Source organism: Hevea brasiliensis, chromosome 5, assembly GCF_030052815.1.
Source record: "Hevea brasiliensis isolate MT/VB/25A 57/8 chromosome 5, ASM3005281v1, whole genome shotgun sequence".
In the NCBI taxonomy this organism is placed as follows: domain Eukaryota; kingdom Viridiplantae; phylum Streptophyta; class Magnoliopsida; order Malpighiales; family Euphorbiaceae; genus Hevea; species Hevea brasiliensis.
The window spans coordinates 13,064,464-13,087,875 of NC_079497.1; the positions used below are offsets into that span (position 1 = coordinate 13,064,464).

Here is a 23,412-nt window from a genome sequence, read left to right on the forward strand (position 1 = left end):
CCTTTCCTCATGATGCAATGGATTTGACTTTGTCAAGTTAATATCACAATTTCCAAATAGAACGATAAGAGAGAGAACTAGCAAGTTAATTTTAGCAATTCAAAAAAGGCAAGTTAATTATTTACAAACAGTTTCCTAATTAATTAATTAATAATAAATGTTAATTATTAGATAGGATTAACTTCAAAGTTACAATTTAAATCAATGTCATTAGAAATTTATACTTTGTTTTTCTATATTAAATATTAAAATTTTTATTTTTTTCATTTTTTTCTTTAAATTTAACAATTCATCCATAAGAATTATAGAAAAAATATAAATACAGAAAATTGAAAATTTCTGTTAAAAGATTATTTACGCAGAGAAGAATAATCCTATAAATAATAACGGGCTCTTTTAGGAGCTTGTTATCTCTGTGCCTGCATAAAAGATTAAACCACTAAATTTCAATAGGTTACACTACCAACCTCCATTACACTATTAGTCTCCATTGTTAGAAGAATCAACGATCAACATTATATTTTGAATTGTCAAAAAGCTCATCAAAATTGCATGAAATAAAAATAAAAACAAAACTCCATTAAGGGAAGATAGGACTCCCAATAATGAGAGATTGTGTTGAGATTATAAATCTTACATTGGGAAAGTCTAAATTTGAAGGGTAAATATAAGTAGTTAGATTGTAACATTGATTTGGCTAATCATTTTAATGTGTAAAATAATTTAATAACTTATACAAACTCAAATTAAAATGAATTAAATAAATTATAATTTAACTAATACTCCCTCTAAATTTAACATGTTATTAGAGCATGGACTAGGTTGAGGTTTCAACTACTTATAAGACTGTATAATTGGGCCCGTATCTGGTTAAAAATATAAACTAGTCATTTTGATGTGTAAAGCAATCTAATAACTTATATAAGTTCAAAGTATAATTTGACCAATACTCCCTCCAAATTTAATAAATTAAGACCTCAATATTGATGAGAGAACTTAGATTCATTTCTAACGGACATAGATTTAAGAAGATAAATTCAAATCTATTATAAACATATGAATCTGGAGATTTATTTTAAAAAAAACAAAAAAAAAAAAATAATTTGGTGTAGCTACTGGTGAGTTTCTCACTCACCAATGATCGCCCAAAGATAATACCATAGTGTTGCATCTTTCCCAAGCTGAGAACAATGGATCTGTGCTTGCTGGCATTTTCAATGTTCCATCTATGAATTTCACTTTATTCTTAAATTGCAATGCCATTTTCATAGCTCTTGCCCAGGAATGATAATTGGAACTAGCAAGAACCGGTGAAACAAGCACCCAAGCTGGATTTTCATTGGGATGAAGAAAGAAAGGATTTGATGGATTGGTCAAGTGATCAGGAACTTGATTTTGTGAAGGAATGCTGGATTCAATAGCCATAGCAGATAAGATCAGATGAACAAAGTAACTGATATCAACAAAAAAAAATAACTGTCGAAGAATAGATCTGAGATCTGTGAATAGAGAAGAATCAAGAGAACAATAGCTATTGCTATGATACCATAACGAGAAATGAAAGTGGAACTGAAATCTTGATCATTCATTAATCAATCATCTGTTATATACAATTCAGTGACTAACAGAAGCTAACTTGAAAACTAACTAACAGAATCTAAAACTAATTAACAGAATAAGTTAAACTTCAACTCCTTCACTCCACGTCAGCTCAGCTCTTCTTCATGGTTCTTCTTTATATCTGATAATTTTATTAGTCAGATTTCTAGCTAAATCGATTTGATTGACTGGGTGGAGCAGATTTTAACAGCTATGATTACAACAGCTTGAATAATAATTAATCAACCGCATAATAAGAAATGACTGATCTCAAATTACATGTACCGCAGAAATGAGTTGATACTGTGTTGGGTAAACATTTATTCATACTTCTTCAACTTCTGTTCTTTGATCGAAGAAACGAATCTCTAATGTCATGTAATTTGTTGACAACTAAGTTCATAGTCATTCGCTTTCCTGGTGCCCTTGAAGAACACGAGAGTGCAATTCTCATTGCTGAGATTACGCATTCTTCTATTCTATTTGCATTGGCCTGTGCATTATTGTTTCTGATTATTGCCTTTTCTTCAATTTCATCTTCATTTGCCTCATTATCATCATTTTCTTCTTCTTCAAGCATTGTTGGGTCAATAACATTCATGGCATGTTCAGGCAAAGCCATGGCAACAAAAGAGTCAATGCTTAGATCATCAATGAACAATTCATCGCCGTGCCTTTTCCTGTAAACATCTCCAAAGAATAGATCCCGAAATCAGTAAACATCTCCAAGTACAGAGACTTGGTCCGCCATTCCATACTGCAATATGGTATAGTATGTCGTTAGCACGACAAAAATCCACTTGTGCTTTGCACTTTGGCATTAAGATAAGCAATTAAGGCAATTGTACTACTGTTAACTTAAGAAGCATATTATGCATGTATTGATTTTCAGTCAAACAAATACCGGAGGGATGTATCCAATCGAGCCCTTTAATGTAGCTGACACTACTTCATTTTTTGAGGGATTTCTTGATGATTCAAGGAGGAAGGTTGCCAATCCAAAATCACCCACATGGGCTGTCATATCTTCATCAAGGAGTACATTGCTTGGCTTTAGATCACAATGAACAATTGGAGTTTCACAATGGTGATGTAGATAATCCAATGCGAAGCAATATCAATGGCTATATTCAATCTTTGGATAAGGCTCAATCTCTTTTTTGATCTTGCTCATCCGCTTTAGGATGCAACCACTTGTCCAGATTTCCATTTGACATGAACTCAAAACGGACATTTAAAATCATTGCCTTGATGATCAATGGTTGAGCAGCAGTGATGATTCTTAGAGATTACGATGCCGTATGCTTCTCAATGTATCACATTCATCAATAAAACTCTGTGAAGCACCTTGCTGTTCAAGGTTCAGTACCTTAATGGCAACAGTTTTTCCGTCACCAGAGAGAGTTCCTTTGTATACGGAACCAAAACTCCCCGAGCCAATCAAATTTTCAGCAGAGAAGCCATCAGTTGATTTCACAATTTTTGAATAGGACATACCTGCTTGCCGTTCCTCTGAAAGAGGAGCTTTGGAACTTTTCTTTCTTGATTTTTTGCCCATGCGGATAATAGCAATAGAACATAATATTGAAACAATTGAAAATACAACTGCGATTGTTGCAGAGATTATTACCTTGAGCTTTAGAGGTTTTTCTTGCTTTTTCTTGGAGCATGCAGACAAATGTAAGTCTGGGATACCACCACAGAGTTCATCATTTCCAATAATTGAAATGGCACTGGCATTTGAAAATATACCTTCTCCTGGCACTTCTCCCTGATGCATACATTATGCATAATCATTTAGGTTTAATTTGATAATCATTTTATTTGGTTATTAGTCATTTTTAGCTAATTTCATTAGTTAATTAGTTAGTTTTTCATAGTTGTCAATTTTGCACTAATTTGTAATTTTTACTTTGTTTTGTAGGAAAAATGGTGTTTTTGAAGGACTAAAGAGAATTTTGCCATTGAGGAGTGTCTTCTACAGCAAAAAGATGCCAAAAACAAGTTTTCAAGCTGAAATATGCATTGACCAAACTGTGCATAACTTGCCGCATAAGCTATGCAGATCTGCATAAGGAGGAAGATCACTGTTCCAGAACCAGCCGAAATGTGCATAAGGAGACTGCATAGCTTATGCACATTCTCACCTCCCTTATGCACATTCACGAATTTGTGCATAACCTATGCACCAAGTCATGCGACCGCATAAGTGACCTGTAATCAGCTGAAAATCGCATAAGGGACTGCATAACTTATGCAGTCCACTTATGCAGTCCCATAAAGAGTTCATTAATGAGCTGGCAGAAGATTCCCTTAATGTATTCCTCCTAGAACATACTATTTTAGGGCTCTATGTCAGAAAAATGCTATATATAGTCCCATTTTCTCATTTTAGAAGGAGGCAAGGAGCAAAGAAGAAGAAGAGGAGGCTGAGCAGAATTTGAGGAGCCATTTTCACTTTCCACACCATTTTCAACTAAGATTTGCAGATTTCTTTCTTTCTTTACACTTTTCTACATTTCTAGTGTTTAATTCCTTACTTCTTAGCTTAGATTAAAGCTTTATTTCCATTTAAACTCATCATATCTTGTAAGCATTATGGATAGTGAGTAGTTTACTTTTGATTCTGGAGTAAGGGTTGTAATATTTGAGATATTTTGTGGATTTTGATTGGGTAATCCATATTTTGTGGTCTTAATGAGTTTTATTCATTTCTTGTATGCTTTATGACATGCTTAATGTAGGATCCCATTGAGTAATGTTCTTAATCCATGGTTGAAGCACCGAAAGGAGAAGGCCTTGTGATAGATAATCAGGAAATTGGAATTAATTAACTTAGACCTAGAAATAGGCTAAGGATTAAGAGGATTCACAGATTAATTAAGGAACTTAATGGGTCTTAATTAATTCTAACTCCACGAAAGTAGGATTAGTTTGATTAAGGCACTCTTTGTCTCACTCGAAAGGGAATTCAAAGGATTTAAGAATTAATCTCCTTAAAACTCATAAGTTTCATAAGATTGGACAACCAATTTAAAATCCCAAAATAGCTCGAATATGAAATCCTAACTCCTAATCACCTTTTATCATTGTTAATTTCTAATCGAATTTAATTACTTGCCATTTTGAATATTGCCATATTTGAATTTGCTTTATTTTAATTTGATGCAAATTTAGTTAAATCATTACATAGTTGAATAGATTATTAAATTTGCACATTTAGATTTCATACTCCATTACCCATTAAGTCATTATTTTAATTTCATAAATACTTCAATTTAGTCAACTTTTATATCGAAAATTCAATCATTAACACAACTCCTCGTGGGATCGATATTTTTCTATACTACTTGTACGACCCGTGCACTTGCGGTTGGGACGCATCAAGTTTTTGGCGCCGTTGCCGGGGAGTTGTTTGTTTAAGATTGAGTTTTTGATCATTTTAGTTGTTTTTAGTTTTATCTTTGTTATCTTTTCATTTTGTGTTTGTTTGTTCTTTTTCAGGTACTTTAATTTTTTTTTATGAGAAGAGCTAGAAGCACAACTGACACAACCTTATTGTTCAATCCGGAAATAGAGAAATTTTGTAAGGCCAATAAGAAAGAGACCAGAAAAAGGAAGGAAGCTGTGAGAGAGATTGAAATTGAAGCAGGCATGGCTGATGAAAGAGTTAGAATTGGTGTTGGTAATGCTGGAAATGGTCAAAACAATGAAAATGAAGTCCAAGGGGAAGAAGTTGTTAATGCAAACGTGCCTAGGGGAAGTATGATGGATCATGCTTTTCCACGGTTTGATGACTTGAGAGAGAGCATAGCAAGACCAAGGATTGATGCAAATAGTTACAAGATGGATTTTGGAGTTCTTCAAATGATTCAAAATTCTCAATTTGGAGGACATCCTTCTGAAAATCCACACACACACTTGAAGAAGTTTGCTATGATTTGTGATATGCAAAAACAACCTGGAGTATCTGCAAGATTGAAGCTATTCCCATTCTCTTTGAAAGATAGAGCATTGGATTGGCTTGATTCTTTACCTCACAACTCCATTACAAATTGGGAGCAACTCACTGATACATTTCTTGCATGATTTTCCACTGAAAACTCAAGAGTTGAGGAATCAAATGACAGCTTTCAGACCAAGAGAAGATGAAACTCTTTATGAGTCATGGATGAGATGGAAGGAATTGGAAAGATTATGCCCACATCATGCCATTCCAAAATGGATGATAAATCAGAATTTCTACACAAATGTCACTCCTGCAATCAGAGGAATTATTGATGCTCAAACCGGAGGAGAATTTATTATAAAGCATGAAGATGAGGCTTATGAGCTATTGGAGAAAATTGCAAAGAATACTCATCTTTGGAGTAGTCCAAGAGGACCAGCTCCAACTCAGAAAAGGCAAGCTGCTAGAATATATGATCTTGATCAATTCAACATGATTAATGCAAAGTTTGATGCACTTACAAATGTCCTTGCTAAGAAGATGGAAGATTTGAGTATGTTGGTTAGTTCAACATCATCAGCTGGAAGTTCACAACAAGTGGCTTATGCAGAGGAAACAACCAGCTGTGGAGTAGATTATGGGGAACAAGCAGCATATGTTGGTAATTATGGAAACAAGCAAATGGGGAATCCTTATTCTCAAACTTACAATCCAAATTGGAGGAATCATCCCAACTTTTCATGGGGAAATCAGCAAAATCAAGTTCAAAATCAGAATTTTCAACCACAACAGCAGAGTCAAGTTCCATATCAGCAAAATAGGCAACCATTGCCTAATTTTCAGCAGAAAAATATGAACCCTCCACCAAAACAAAGAAGAACGAAATTCCACCATCAAGCTTTATTGCAACAGATACTTGCCAACCAAAACAAGCATGATGAGGAGATGAGAGAGGTGAAAGCAAGGTGGAGCAGATGCAAACACACAAATGAATCTTTGGAAAACCAGATTGCACAACAAGCATCTTCCTCAAGTGCCAAATCTTTTGGAAAGCTTCCAAGTCAACCAGAAAATCCAAGAGAGCAGTGTCAAGCTATTACTTTAAGAAGTGGTAAAGTTATAAATGATGAGAAGAGTGAAAACAGTGAGAAGAGAGAAAATGAAAAAGGGACTGATGAGAGTGAAAAACAAGAGAGTGCAGAAAAATGTAAGGAGAAATTTGAAGAAAAAGAAGAGAAATATATACCTCCTGAGCCCTACAAGCCACAACTTCCCTTTCCACAAAGATTTCACAAAGCCAAGCTTGATAGGCAATTTGGGAAGTTCTTAGAGGTTTTGAAGAAACTTTATATAAATGTGCCTTTTGTTGATGCTCTTTCACAAATGCCCTCTTATGCAAAATTCTTGAAAGAAATTCTCTCAAACAAGAGAAAACTTGAAGATGATGAAACTGTAGCTTTGACAGAAGAATGTAGTGCTATCCTCCAAAGGAAACTTCCTCCAAAGCTTAAGGATCCAGGGAGTTTTTCAATTCCATGCCACATTGGAGAATCTTGTTCTACAAAAGCTCTATGTGATTTAGGGGCTAGTGTTAGCCTTATGCCCCTTTCCATCTATGAGAAGCTCAACATGGGAGATCTAAAGCCAACCCACATTTCTCTTCAGTTAGCTGACAGAACAATCAAGTATCCTGAAGGGATTTTGGAGAATGTGCCCCTGAAGGTTGGAAAGTTCTACATACCTGTTGACTTTGTCATCTTGGACATGGAGGAAGATTCTAATATTCCAATTATCTTGGGGAGACCCTTTCTAGCTACAGCAGGAGCATTGATTGATGTGAAAGGAGAAAAGCTTACTCTTAGAGTTGGTGAAGAGCAATTAATTTTCAATATTAATAACTCTATGAAGAAGCATCATTCTGAAGCTGATACTTGCTTGAGAGTTGATATCATTGATGAGCTGGTTGAAGAACACTTCAGGAAGAAATATCCAGAAGATCCACTTGAAAATTGTTTGATTCATGGAGGAGGCATAGACTATGACAACCCTCATGTAGCTGCATATGCTCAACACTTAGAGGGAAGTCCACCATTCATTTCTGCTCCAGTTTTTCAACTCACACAAAAGGAAAAAGCAGAATTTAAGCAACCATCATTCAAGGAAGAAGATGCACCTAAGGTAGAACTTAAGCAACTTCCTTCTCAGCTCAGGTATGAATTTCTTGGCACTAATAACACTTATCCAAAGAATTGTAAATGCAAATTTGAGTACTTTAGAGGCTGATAAGTTGTTAAGAGTGTTGAGACAATTTAGGAAAGTTTTGGGATACACCATAGATGACATTAAGGGAATAAGCCCACACTTTTGCATGCATAGAATCAGTTTGGAAGAAAATTGTAAACCATCTATTGAACATCAAAGGAGGTTGAACCCAAATATGAAAGAAGTTGTTAAAAAGGAAATTTTGAAGTTGCTTGATGCAGGGATCATATATCCCATCTCGCATAAAGACTTTGGGTGAGCCCAGTACATGTTGTTCCAAAAAAGGGTGGAATGACAGTTGTTAAAAATGAAAATAATGAATTAATTCCCACCAGAACAGTGACTAGTTGGCGAATGTGCATAGATTACAGAAAATTAAATGTTGCCACTAGAAAAGATCACTTTCCACTTCCCTTCATTGATCAAATGTTGGAAAGACTAGCTAGGCATTCTTACTTTTGCTATTTAGATGGATATTCAGGTTTTTTTCAAATCCCTATCCATCCAAATGATCAAGAGAAAACCACTTTTACTTGTCCATATGGAACCTTTGCCTATAGAAGGATGCCATTTGGGTTGTGTAATGCACCAGCCACTTTTCAAAGGTGCATGATGGCAATCTTCTCAGATTTCATTGAAGACATAATGGAGGTTTTTATGGACGATTTTTCTGTTTATGGAACTTCTTTTGATATATGCTTGGCTAATCTTTCTAAAATTTTGCAGCGATGTGCAGATACTGACCTTGTGTTAAACTGGGAAAAGTGTCATTTCATGGTTCAGGAAGGGATAGTGCTTGGACATTTGGTGTCTAATAGAGGAATAGAGGTTGATAAAGCCAAAGTTGAAGTGATAGAGAAGATGGCCCCTCCTACCAATGTCAAGGGAATTCGAAGTTTCCTAGGACATGCCGGGTTCTACAGACGCTTTATCAAGGATTTTTCTAAAATAGCTAAACCTTTGTCTAATTTGTTAAGTAATGACACACCATTTGTATTTGACCAAGAGTGTTTGGATGCCTTTTGCAGGTTGAAGCAAGCTCTCATCACTGCACCAATCATGCAACCACCTGATTGGAGCCTACCTTTTGAAATTATGTGTGATGCTAGCAACTATGCAATTGGGGCTGTTCTTGGTCAAAGAAAGGACAAAAAGGCTTATGCTATTTATTATGCTAGTAGAACACTGGATGAGGCTCAAACAAATTATGCAACAACTGAAAAGGAATTTTTGGCAATTGTCTTTGCATTGGAAAAGTTCAGACCTTACATTATTGACTCAAAGGTGGTTATATTTTCAGATCATGCAGCCATCAGGTATTTGCTCCGTAAAAAGGAGGCTAAACCTAGGCTCATTAGGTGGATTCTGATGCTACAAGAATTTGATTTGGAGATTAGAGATAAGAAAGGAGCTGAAAATGTAGTTGCTGATAATCTTAGTAGGTTGAAATTGGATGGTGAAGAATTGGATGAAATCCCTATTGATGAGTTCTTCTTGGATGACCAACTTTTCTCTCTTGTTGCTAAACTACCTTGGTATGCAGACTTTGTGAATTATCTATCTTGTGGAATATTACCTCTAGGTATGACATGGCAACAAAAGAAAAAGTTCTTGCATGAGGTGAAATTTTATAGATGGGATGACCCTTTACTCTTTAGGAGATGTTGTGATGGTCTAATTAGAAGATGTATTCCTGAAGAGGAAGTCCAGAGTATTTTGCATCATTGCCATGCTTCTGATTATGGAGGTCATTTTGGAATCTCTAAGACAGCTAGTAAAATTTTGCAAGCTGGTTTCTTTTGGCCAAATCTTTTTAAGGATGTGAGGAAATTTGTGTTGGATTGTGATAAATGTCAAAGGAGTGGAAATTTGTCAAAAAGAGATCAAATGCCCCTAAATAATATTCTTGAAGTGGAATTATTTGATGTTTGGGGAATAGATTTTATGGGGCCATTCCCTCCTTAATATGGTAATAGATACATCTTAGTTGGGGTTGACTATGTGTCAAAGTGGGTGGAAGCTATTGCAACTCCAACTAATGATGCTAGAGTGGTAGTGAAATTCTTGAAGAAATTTGTCTTGAGCAGATTCGGAGCTCCTAGGGCTATAATTAGTGATGGGGGTTCCCATTTTTGTAATAAGCAATTTGAGAGCTTAATGAGGAAGTATGGTGTAGTGCACAAGATAGCTACCCCATACCATCCTCAAACTTCAGGACAAGTTGAAATTTCTAACAGAGAGCTCAAGCATATTTTGGAGAAAACAGTGAATAATTCTCGGAAAGATTGGTCTATCAAACTAGATGATGCTTTATGGGCATATAGGATCGCCTACAAAACCCTATAGGAACTACTCACTTTAGGTTGGTGTATGGTAAGTCTTGTCATTTACCTGTGGAGCTAGAACATAGAGCATATTGGGCCATTCAAACCTTGAATTTTGATCTTAAGCAAGCTGGTGAGAAAAGGTTGTTACAACTTAATGAGCTTGAGGAATTGAGGATGGATGCTTATGAAAGTGCCCGTATTTACAAAGAAAGAACTAAAGTTTGGCATGATAAGCATCTGAGGAAAAAGGAATTCAAAGAAGGTGATTCAGTTTTGTTGTTCAACTCAAGATTGAAATTGTTCCCTGGAAAACTCAAGTCAAGGTGGACTGGTCCGTATAGAGTTTCTAAGGTTTTCCCTTATGGAGCAATAGAAATTTGGAGTGAAAAATCTGAGAATTTTAAGGTCAATGGGCATAGATTGAAGCATTACATAACTGGAGACCCAATACTAGGAGCAAGCTGTTACAAGCTCTCCAATCCCTCACCTCTTTTCAGTAAAATTCATGAAGAGTCCAGCTAAGGACTATAAATTAGCCCTCTTGGGAGGCATCCCAAGTCCTTTTATTTTGCTTTTGTTGATTTACTTTCATCTTCATTAATTTTGTTTTTATCTTAAATCTCCCCAAATTCAATTTTTGACATTGTTAAATTTTGTCTCTTGTAGATGTAATTCAATGAAGAAAGGGCTGGTGAACTGTTGGGGAAGTAATTCTTAACTTGAAAAATTTTGTCCTTCAAAAGAACTGATAAGCTTTTGCTGCATAATCTGTGCAGGAGCTGCAATCTAGTTCATACAGAGGAAAAATAAAATCTGCAGCAAAAAAAAAAAAAAAAAAAAAAAGGTGTCTGCAGCAAATGGCTTGTATTTTTGATGAGGTTGGATGTATATCAATGGAGAAAGGTTGGTGAACTGCTGAAATTGCTATCTGGTTTATGCAGAGCAGAAAAATAGAATCTGCAGCAGATTACATGTGTTTTTGGTGAGGTTGGGTGGGTAATTTTCTAATATTTGTGCTTATAATGATATTATGGTGGTTAGTTGGTCATTTTTGCAATTTCGAGCTCCTTTAGGGTTGTAGGATTCAAGGTAGAAATGTTGCATTTTCTTGGCAAAACTTGGAGACTTCATTTCATCATTTGTGGTTAGATGCAACTTCATGCAAATTTTATGGAGTTTTATGTGCTAAATGTTGATTTGCAGAATTTGAGTCAAAATGGCATAGCTCTCAAAGGTCTTTTATGTAGGATCCATTTTTACATGCTTGTGTGATGCACTTTTGATGAACTTTGAATATATTGATGTGTTTTTGGTGAAAATTTCTCATGGTTTGTGCTTCATAAAATTATATTTCATCATTCTAGGGTATTTTTCACACTTGCAATTCATGTTCCATTGCAATCTTAATCTTGTTGAATTGTGCATAAGCAACTGCATAGCTTATGCAATCCTGCATAACCAAAATTCTTGCCATTTTTCACCTTTATTGCAAGTGCATAAGGAAAGTGCATAGCTTATGCAACTCTGTATAACCTCATTTTGTCAAATTTCATATCTGTCAAAACTTGCATAAGGTGAGTGCATGACTTATGCACACTTGCATAGCTTCAAATCCTTCATTTTCTCTCTCTGCCGAGTCTTGCATAAGCAATGTGCATAGCCTATGCACTCCTGCATAACCAAAAATCCAATGCTCCAATTCTGCCGAAGGTTGCATAAGCAGAGTGCATAACCTATGCACTTCTGCATGACCAACAACCCAGAAAAATCAACCTTGCCGAGGGGTGCATAAGGAAGGTGCATAAGTTATGCACCTCTGCATAACCAAGAACTCCAAAAATACAACTTTGCCGAGGGGTGCATAAGCAGAGTGCATAACCTATGCACTTCTGCATAACCAGAAATCAGAAAATCCCAAAAGTTGCCGAGACCTGCATAAGCAATGTGCATAGCCTATGCACTTCCGCATAACCAAAGATTCTGAATTTCAAAACCCACCGCAGAGTGCATAAGCAGAGTGCATAGCTTATGCACATCTGCATGACCACCAACCAAAATTCCAAAACTTGCCGAACAGTGCATGAGCAGAGTGCATAACCTATGCACTTCTGCATGACCCAATTTTCTGAACAACCACTTCTGCCGAGAGATGCATAAGGGGAGTGCATAACTTATGCACTCCCGCATGACTTCGCTCCTCCACATTTCAAGGGTCACCGAAACATGCATAAGGACAGTGCATAACCTATGCACTTGTGCATAAGCATTTCTCTGAAGTTTAAATCATTTTAACACATGTACAAAAGAGTGCACAGGTTATGCATAAATCATTTTCCCTTATGCAGTCTCCTACAAACCCGATTCAAATTCATTTTCGGCAAAGAAAATTCCCACCACCTCCACTTCCCGACTCTTCACCCCACGACCGCCCTTCATCCTCCATTTCTTCCAGCATCTCGCCGTCTTTCTCCCATCTTCTCCACCAGCGCTCTCATCACGAAAACCCTAAATCCCCCTACATTTTCATTTCCCCCTATCTCTTCTCCATCGGCAATGGATACCCCTCCACATTCCCGCCCCGCCTCTCCTCTCGAAGTCTCTCCATTGTCATCCATACATCCCACGCCCAATCCTCCACCACAAACGACACCCCCACCACCTCCACCAACCACATACAGACGCAAAATCTGATCCAAATCCGTGCGACCCATGTCCTCTGCTCCTCCTCTGTCCAAACGCAAAGACCCACCCACCCCATTTTCGGAACCACCTCCTAAAAAGCCAAAAGCTCCAGCCTCTACACCTTCTTCCAGCAAAAAGCCAATTTCAGCAACCCCATTTGTATCAAAGCTACCCTGGCCTCTCCCTGATACTATTCAAAAAGCTGCTTTCAAAAGACTCAAAGATAGAAGGGTACAACCTACTAGGTATATATCTGCTGATGCTCTACAATCTTTGGGTTTATTTGACAATGTAGTTGCATTTCTTGACGGTATGGGTTGGACAGAATTTGTGCATAAGCAAGAGGTAGTTTATCCGATTCTAGTCTTGGAGTTTATTTCTTCATTCTCTGCTACCCTCAACTTGCATGATGTAGACCATAAGCCAATTATGACATTTAGATGCTTGGGGCAAAATAGAGAACTATCATTAGACCAATTTCATGGCATTTTTGGTTTTGCAATTGATGGGTTCTTTAGAGTACCACACACTGGAGTAGAGGTAGCCAACAAGGGCATCTGGAATCCTGCCCAATTTTGGAGAATCATAACAAACCAACCTCAAACTTTCTCTGCTGGTAGATCCAAAACATCCCAAATCCTTGATCCTGCACTTAGGTTTATTCATAGGCTGATGGCTAGCACCATATTGGGCAGAGGGACTAGTTCTGGTGCTGTGGGCAAATCTGAACTATTTATGTTATGGTGTGCATTTCACAAAGTTAAGGTATCTCCTGGTTACTTCTTTTGTGAACATGTGCTGCATATTGCCACCAAATCCATTGGTGACATTGTTTTGGGTGGGCTCATTACTGTCATAGCCAAGCATTTTGGCTTTAATCCTGCAGAGCACTCAATCCCAGCACTTGAGGACACTTCCTATTTTGATACTGCACACTTAACCAAAACAGGGTTCCATTTATCATATTTTGATACTGGCCACCCTGCAGCAGAAACTGAGCCTATTGCACAACCAGAAACCCAACCTTTCACACCAGTCCCACAGCACCCTACTACACCTACCCCACCCCCTCAGCCTACTCAGGACATTCCAGCTACCTCTGCTCAGCCCATACCTCCTACAGCTGAACCTACCTCATCCACAGCACCTCCTGCATTCAACACTAAAGCCTTATTCACCTACCTTGACAGGCTTAGTGATGATATCTACTTTGTGGATAGAAAGCTTGACAGTGGTCTTGATACACTAAAGGATCGTCATGATCAACTATTTGACCTTGTCATGGAAACCAGGGACAAGCGAGAAGAAGCGAAGGAGATGGTGAAACAACTCATGATCTTCTGGGCATGCCACCCCACCTCCATCACCTCCTCCTGCACCATCATTTCGGACAGTGGCTGACCATTACTTAGCAACATCCTTGGACAAAGGAAAAACAATAGACATAGATTAGTGTTTATTTTACTTTTGTTCAATCTTGTAGGACCTTTTCTTTGTAAATATGTTCAAACATTTATAGTTTGTTTTGGATTTTGTTTGTTTGTTCTGAATTAGTTTCTTTTAAATTCTGTTTCTTTTGAAGTTTTATTGAATAGCTATTACATTAGTCTTCTTTGATTTTTATTGCACTTATTGCCTTTTTGTACATATTTGCCCATACTCTGTCTATATTTCCATACTTTTACTGCTGGTTGTACATTTCCCCTTGCAAATTCCCATGCAGCAGCTTTTTGTATACACTGCACAGCTATGAATTTCCTCATGCATAACCTTTGCATAGCCTGTGCAACTCTTTCTGCTACTTCTGCAGAACTGCACAGGTTGTATTTCCCTTATGCAACTGTCCTGCATAGCCTATGCAACATCTATTGCCTCTTATGCAGCACCGCATGGCTTATGCACCTTACCTATGCACATGCTCGATGAAGACTTAACTCTGCATAACACTGCGACTTCTTATGCATCCCTTTAACTTGAATTCTCATACCAGGTAACTCTTTCTTTTTGTTCTTAATTTTTACAATTCCTGGTCAATATTATTTGCTTTGAGTTTTGGATATCTACTGTTTGAGACATTGAGGACAATGTCTAATTTTGAGTTTGGGGGTGCACATTTTGATTTTTAGCTTTATTTTTCACATTTTGAGTATAAGAGCATCTCATCCCATTTCATTTACATATATTGTAAATATTTTACATATACATCCATACATACATATTCATTACACATTTACACACACATTATACATCACTTAGAAATTGTACAAATTGCATACAAATAGGCTTCCTCCATTTAGTTCATGCATTACTCATTTTAGGAATCATACACCATGCATTAAAATCTTTTGCCAAATCCCTTGAGTATTGAAAATGTGCCTATGAGAGTGATTTGACTCACCTTTTAGTTGGGTTTGTGGATTGAAAGTTCCTAAAAGGTGCAAGGTTTTGAAGTGTCTATCCCTTGTCTATATCTTCTTAGCCAAAAAGCCACCCAACTAGTCCTTTAGAGATTGGAGTGTTTAGAGGGAGTTATTGGATATAAGGTAGTCAAATGATGTCTTACCAATCCTAGAACAAATTTTCTAAACCTTTCAAGGCGAAATACCAGCTTGTACTTGAAAAGAGAGATGATTAGGCATTCTTTGATTTAAACCTTCTCATTTTAAACCTTTGGCCCTTTTCCTAATTAAAATTACCCTTGCAAACCCCTTTTGAGCCTTTTTATCCCTAATTTTTCTTGAATCCCTTATTGCTACCTAGCTAATGAACCAAACACTACAACCCTTTTCATGAGAATAATTATTTACAATATTAGGTACATAAAAAAAAAAAGAGAAAAAGAAAAGAAAAAAATATATACAATAAAAGGGAGAAGAAATGCTTGTCATCTTGTAAAAGTGCTAGTATATGTGCTTTTCACTATTGCCATTCAAAATGAAAGAAATCCACCCAAAGTATTAAAAGAAATGAGTTTGGGGGTGGCAATTTTAGGGACAATCATCAAAAGAAAATGCAAAATACAAGTTAAAGTATCAAAAATGTCCCTCTATTTTGTATGTGTTTTGTAAACTATTCTAGCACTTGACAATCCTCATTGTGTATTCTTCTCTCCCACATATAAAAAAAGAGAAAAAGAAAAAAATATATAATAAAGTGTACCTTATGTTTCAAAATTGAAAATATTCTCATGCTTTGAATCCTTTTACCCATCTTTCTTCTTAGCCTCATTTTGAACCCCATGGCCCCATTACATCTCTAAAAAGACCTTTGATCTCTTGATGGTACTAGCTACATTAGTGGAGATAGGAGTAGGGAATTTGCCTATGGGATTGGGAAATTAGTCATTCATTCATTCAATTCCATCATTCCATATGGAGACACTTTGACTATTGATTGTTCTAGAATTCCTTTTGAGCATGACTCTCTATTTTGATTGGTTGGTTTGGGGATTTTGAATGATAATTGACTTGATGGCTAAGCGGTGAAAGCTTGGATAAGCATTAGATTCTTTGCATTTTGAAGGATGGGTATATGGATTGTTGGTATGGCTAAAGGTGTGTTAAGTTACTTTAATTGGTAATTTTCATAACTCTTTGGATAAGGCACCCCTAAAAACTTTGCATCACATTTTAAAGTTTGCTTGAGGACAAGCAAAAGCTTGAGTTTGGGGGTATTTGATGCATACATTATGCATAATCATTTAGGTTTAATTTCATAATCATTTTATTTGGTTATTAGTCATTTTTAGCTAATTTCATTAGTTAATTAGTTAGTTTTTCATAGTTGTCAATTTTGCACTAATTTGTAATTTTTACTTTGTTTTGTAGGAAAAATGGTGTTTTTGAAGGACTAAAGAGAATTTTGCCATTGAGGAGTGTCTTCTACAGCAAAAAGATGCCAAAAACAAGTTTTCAAGCTGAAATATGCATTGACCAAACTGTGCATAACTTGCCGCATAAGCTATGCAGTTCTGCATAAGGAGGAAGATCACTGTTCCAGAACCAGCCGAAATGTGCATAAGGAGACTGCATAGCTTATGCACATTCTCACCTCCCTTATGCACATTCACGAATTTGTGCATAACCTATGCACCAAGTCATGCAGCTCCGCATAAGTGACCCAGAACCAGTAAAATCGCATAAGGACTGCATAACTTATGCAGTCCACTTATGCAGTCCCATAAAGAGTTCATTAATGAGCTGGCAGAAGATTCCCTTAATGTATTCCTCCTAGAACATACTATTTTAGGGCTCCATGTCAGAAAAATGCTATATATAGTCCCATTTTCTCATTTTAGAAGGAGGCAAGGAGCAAAGAAGAAGAAGAGGAGGCTGAGCAGAATTTGAGGAGCCATTTTCACCTTCCACACCATTTTCAACTAAGATTTGCAGATTTCTTTCTTTCTTTACACTTTTCTACATTTCTAGTGTTTAATTCCTTACTTCTTAGCTTAGATTAAAGCTTTATTTCCATTTAAACTCATCATATCTTGTAAGCATTATGGATAGTGAGTAGTTTACTTTTGATTCTGGAGTAAGGGTTGTAATATTTGAGATATTTTGTGAATTTTGATTGGGTAATCCATATTTTGTGGTCTTAATGAGTTTTATTCATTTCTTGTATGCTTTATGACATGCTTAATGTAGGATCCCATTGAGTAATGTTCTTAATCCATGGTTGAAGCACCGAAAGGAGAAGGCCTTGTGATAGATAATCAGGAAATTGGACTTAATTAACTTAGACCTAGAAATAGGCTAAGGATTAAGAGGATTCACAGATTAATTAAGGAACTTAATGGGTCTTAATTAATTCTAACTCCACGAAAGTAGGATTAGTTTGATTAAGGCACTCTTTGTCTCACTCGAAAGGGAATTCAAAGGATTTAAGAATTAATCTCCTTAAAACTCATAAGTTTCATAAGATTGGACAACCAATTTAAAATCCCAAAATAGCTCGAATATGAAATCCCGAACTCCGGAATCACCTTTTTATCATTGTTAATTTCTAATCGAATTTAATTACTTGCCATTTTGAATATTGCCATATTTGAATTTGCTTTATTTTAATTTGATGCAAATTTAGTTAAATCATTACATAGTTGAATAGATTATTAAATTTGCACATTTAGATTTCATACTCCATTACCCATTAAGTCATTATTTTAATTTCATAAATACTTCAATTTAGTCAACTTTTATATCGAAAATTCAATCATTAACACAACTCCTCGTGGGATCGATATTTTTCTATACTACTTGTACGACCCGTGCACTTGCGGTTGGGACGCATCACTCCCTCAAAATCATTATAGGAAAGATTGAGACGCTTGAGGAACAGTAACTTGCTGAGAAATTCAGGAATCACACCAGACATGTTATTGCTTGAAAGATCAAGTTCTTCTATACCTCTTAAGTTTTTCAAAGACTCAGGAATTGTTCCTACAAGTTCATTACCCTCCAAATTTAGGCGTTCCAAACTAACACAGCTGCCAAGCGAGCTAGGAATTCCACCAGACAATTTGTTTTGTGACAAATCCAACTCCCCGAGATTGACTAAGTTACCTACTTCTAATGGTATGGAACCAGTCAAGGAATTATGAGACATGACCAAAGAAATTGAGATGGAAGGAAGACCGATGACCTGTTTGGGAATGCTTCCATTAAGATAATTACTTGAGAGATCTAGGTTTTGAAGATTTTGGCAGTTTCCAAGACTTTCAGGTATGCTACCCTCAAATCTGTTTTCCTCCATGAAAAGCCTAGTCAATCTAGTCAAGTTGCCTAGGAAGGGTGGGATTGATCCAGAGAATATGTTAACATTCAAATACAAACCTTCTAATTTCTGCAGTTTCCCAATTACAGCTGGCACATTTCCACTGAGGTAGTTACCTTCCAATCCCAGAGAGTACAAGCTAACTAGGTTCTCAATTCCAATAGGGATGCTTCCATGAATCAGATTCTCTCCTACAGTAAATCTTTGTAACTTGATTGAAAGATTGGCTATGGAGCTAGGCAATTCTCCTCCAAAATGATTTCTTGCCAGACCCAAAACCTCTAAACTAGTGCAGTTAGCCAACGAACTAAGAAAATTCAAGTCATCAACTTCCCCATCTCCCAGGTTATTATCATTAAAATTAAGTCTAACTAAGCTTTGCAATCTTTGTAGAGTCCCGGGAATAGTCCCAGTGAGACCATTTTGAGCAAAGTCGAGCACCTGAAGTCCAGAAGCATTTGACAACGATACAGGAATAACCCCTGTAAAATTGTTACCACCACCAGCAAACGCTCTAAGCCTCGGAAGAGTCAGGCCAACGCCTCGTGGTAATTCCCCATGAAGCTGGTTTTGAGTGACAGAGAAGTAGTATATGGAAGAGATATTATAAATTGAAGAAGGGATCGTACCAGAAAGATAATTGCCATAAAGTTGAAAAAAGCCCAAGCCTGAAAGCCGACCGATTTCATTGGGTATTTTTCCCACAAAATTATTCAGGGCAAGTGAAAGACCAGTCAGAGAAGAGAAGTTCCCTATCCAGGTTGGGATGCTTCCTGTAAGGTTATTCTCTGCAAGACCAAAGGCAACCAGCTTGGACAATGAGCTAAGCTGCTCTGGAATCTCCCCTATGAAGTTGTTGACAGATGCTTCAATTACTGTAAGTTCCTTACAGTAAGTGAGGTTAGTTGGAATTTTCCCGCCAAAGGAATTGTAGGTCAAGTTTAAATGCTGCAAGCGCCATAGGCGACCCATTTCTCGAGGAAGCTCACCAAAAAAACTGTTGTTGTACAAGTTGATTCCTGTCAGATGGGTGAGGTTTCCTATAGAAGGTGGTATGGAGCCAGCCAATCTTTGAGATTCCAGGTTCAAAGTTACTATTCTATCCTTAGACAAGCCGCATGAAACACCAAGCCAATTGCAGAAATGGACTGAATCATTCCAGGAACTCATGACTTGAAGAGGATCTTGAGTTATCAGATTCTTGAAGTCGAGTAAAGCGAGTCTGTCAGTCTCATTTCCACGATTAGCAGCAACTATTGCAGATTCCAAGCCAAAGCTCATGCATAAAACCAGAATCCCATGGAGAAGATTTATGAAAACCCACTTGGAATTCAACCAAGAAACCTCCATTTTTTTTTTCTTCAAATACAAATTTCATCAAATCTATATATATTAAAATTAATAAGATAATTCAATATTTTTTTTGTGATCTTAACATTTCATCGAGTCAAGTTACGGCATGCATATGCAGATTTAATGCAATTTTTAATTGTGGTATAATTTGTTAGTAGTATGCCCTAGAGCATATCATTTAGTATGTATCTTGTACATATTTTTATTAATAAAAGGCATTTCCACTTTTCCGTTTACATAATATATTTATGTGTAATAGAAAAGGTCCATTGATATTTTGTTACAAATATTATTCTTAAGTTGTTAAGTATATGAGTGACAGTATTTCTAGCACAAAGTATCATAAATAGGTTCACAATCGAGGATACTTCATAATAAGGACATGACTTATCCAGAAAGATTGTATTCATATTTGTTCTCAAGTTATTTATATGATATATAAATAAGATGGAATGGTGAGTCTCATGTCATATAACAAACATGATAGGCACTTATAAATGATAAGTAGGCCGAACCAGTGACACTTATGACAAGCACATGGAGTTTACTCTTGTCAATGTTTTGTCATAAATCATATCAGTGCATATAATCTTTAGACCTGAGATAACACAGTTATCTTGTATATAGGTAGTTTGAATTTGATACTGCTTTCATACTTGTACTGTGTATGGGTATATGGGCATGTGTTGGCTCCTACTAGTTATATATGGAGGTAGGTACTGATTAAGAAGGAATCTGTTCCTCTAAGTAAATAGAGATAAAATCCTATGTTCATTTAATTGTTCTTGATGTTTCAAGTTCCTGGCCAGGACAGATAGATTTATTCAGAAAAGAGTTTCTGATGAGAAAATCTTTTTAATCAAGAACTGGAATTAAAAGAGAACATAATATTCATAGCAAATAGAGTTTGACATAAACCATGACTCCAGCTTGAGTTGGGATTTTGTAACAGAGAGATTCTAGTGCATGGTAACATATGATTATAGGTTCATTTAAGGTAAACCTTATTACTAATTGGGTGGCCATGGCATGCTATGCTAGGTGTTAACCATGGTCTATGAGGTTCATAAAATGATTTAGAGAAATCATTTATGGTAAGAAAGAGTTCTGATGATATTAAGAGTTGATATCATGTCTCATTGCCAATTAGTGATGAGCCTAGTAAGTCACACAAATACACAAGTTATTACCTATTTAAATATGATTTAATTAATTAATTAAGGAGTTTAATTGATTAATTAAATAGGTTTGGTTTGCAATTAAATTGCAAAGTCCCTAGCATGACTTGAAACCAAATCTAGATTATTGGATGTATAGTATAAGTTAAATTTATATTTAAAGTGTTTAAATATGAATTTAATTAATGAGAAATTAATTAATAGAGATTAATTAATTAATTTATATTTGATATAAATTGATTAGAAGAAGAAAAATAATTATTTTGGGTTAAGAACTCAAAATTAAGACACAGGGGCATTTTGGTCATTTCACGATTGACACGTGGCACCATGAGATGGTGACACATGGGATTACACATAAGCTTGCCAAATGTTTTTTAATCATGTAAGATGATTAAAATCAAGATTAAATATAGGTTTAACACTTGGCACAATGTGATTGGGTCACTTAAACCTAGAGCTAATCAAAGGGTGACATGTGGCAAGGGTTCAATGTGTTAACCTAGCTATATAAGTGTTGTTATGAAAAGAAAAGCAACCAGCAGCCACTCCTTAATCATGTAAGATGATTAAAATCAAGATTAAATATAGGTTTAACACTTGGCACAATGTGATTGGGTCACTTAAACCTAGAGCTAATCAAAGGGTGACATGTGGCAAAGGTTCAATGTGTTAACCTAGCTATATAAGTGTTGTTATGAAAATAAAAGCAACCAGCAGCTACTCCTCTCCTTTGTCACGCTATTTTGAGGCTCTCCATCTATTCTTCTTAATCTCTCATCAATTCAAAGAGATTAGCCATCAATCTCTTGAATTAAGAACACTAGAAATTATTTCTAGTGTCCTGTTTACATCTCTAATCTCTTAAAAGGCAGAACTTGAATTTCTAATTAATAGAAAAAGCTTTAGAAGCTATTCAAGGGCTGCGATAGGTGTTCTTGGTGCGGACAAGCTAGAGGGATAACATTTGGTGTCCTGAAGACAAATCTCAAAGGCGAGACATTGCGATTGCATCAAGAGGTTAGTGTAATCGTTCTTGATTTAATCTAGGGTTCTTAAATTAATCTGATTAATTTTAAAATCTTAAATGGAAAATACAGATCCAAAAACATATTAAAAGAGTTTTGATATGTTGTTTATCATTGAAATCAAATAGATAAAAATAAATCTTGCATGATGCATGTGACCCTAGGTGAAAATTTTTGAATTCAATGGTATAAACTTGTGTTTTTTACACTTCCGTTCCTTCAATTAGTATCAGAGCCACTATATTTGCCATTTAGATTGATGTTTATATGATTTAATTGTGTGTTTGATCATGAGATCAAAAGTTCATTGCTGGTTGCAAAGCCAAGGTGGCAGCACAAATGATGAACACCATGGTGCGCATGGTTGATACACCACAATGGTGTGCAAAGGAAAATGGATGGTGAATGTGCAATTGTTGTATGATCTAAGATCCATTTTATGTCTAATTAAATTGTTTAATTAGAATTTTTTATCACACAATTAAATTATGATTCAAATCAGAATTTTAAAAATTGTTTGAATGTGATTCAAATCTGAATTTTAAAAGTTGTTTGAATGTGATTCAAATCTGAATTTTTAAAGTTATTTGAATCATATTTAAATATGATTTTTTAAAATTGATTAAATAAAATTCAGATATGATTTTTTAAAAAATGTTTGAATGAGATTCAAATCTGAATTTTTAAATTTATTTGAATCATATTCAAATCTGAATTTTTAAGTTGAATATGAGATATTCAATTTAATTTAAGTATGTATGTTTTATTTAATTGTTAAATAGTGATATGCATGATGGATGATCATGGACTATAAAAGACCAATGTGATTGGATTTATTTCTTTTATATTTCTTTGGGATTGTAAATTAATTAATTTATTTTAATTTATTTTAGGCATGTATTATTAAGTTTGTATTAATTTTTGGGTTGTAATTTCATTTATTTAAGTTCTTGTAAATTCGCCTTGGTATGCCAAGGATTACTATGTAATATTGGATTGCAAGAAGTTCAAGGAGGTCAAGAGCATTGGTGGGACCAGTGGGAGGAATTCAAGATCAAGTGTTGATTATGTACTCCTTCAGCAACTCTTGTAAAATGAATGAATGAAATGCACCTAGGAATGCCCTGATTCAATTCTTGGTGGCTCAGAATTGAATCCCTTAGAAAGTCCATGATCATACCATATTTACTGCTTATCCATGAATGCATGAGATGCATGTGAATGTATGCAATTATCTGATATATGCATGCTAAATGGATAAA

The 23,412-nt window shown here is 35.8% G+C and overlaps 1 non-coding gene and 1 pseudogene across 1 annotated transcript; both read right to left on the minus strand.

Annotated features, from left to right (window-relative positions):
• Positions 1 to 1,131: 1,131 nt before the first annotated feature.
• Positions 1,132 to 19,945, minus strand: LOC131180077 (probable LRR receptor-like serine/threonine-protein kinase At3g47570; annotated as a pseudogene).
• Positions 5,707 to 5,814, minus strand: LOC131180412 (small nucleolar RNA R71). The gene has a single exon (XR_009149187.1). It is a non-coding gene; the product is annotated as a small nucleolar RNA R71 (small nucleolar RNA).
• Positions 19,946 to 23,412: the final 3,467 nt, after the last annotated feature.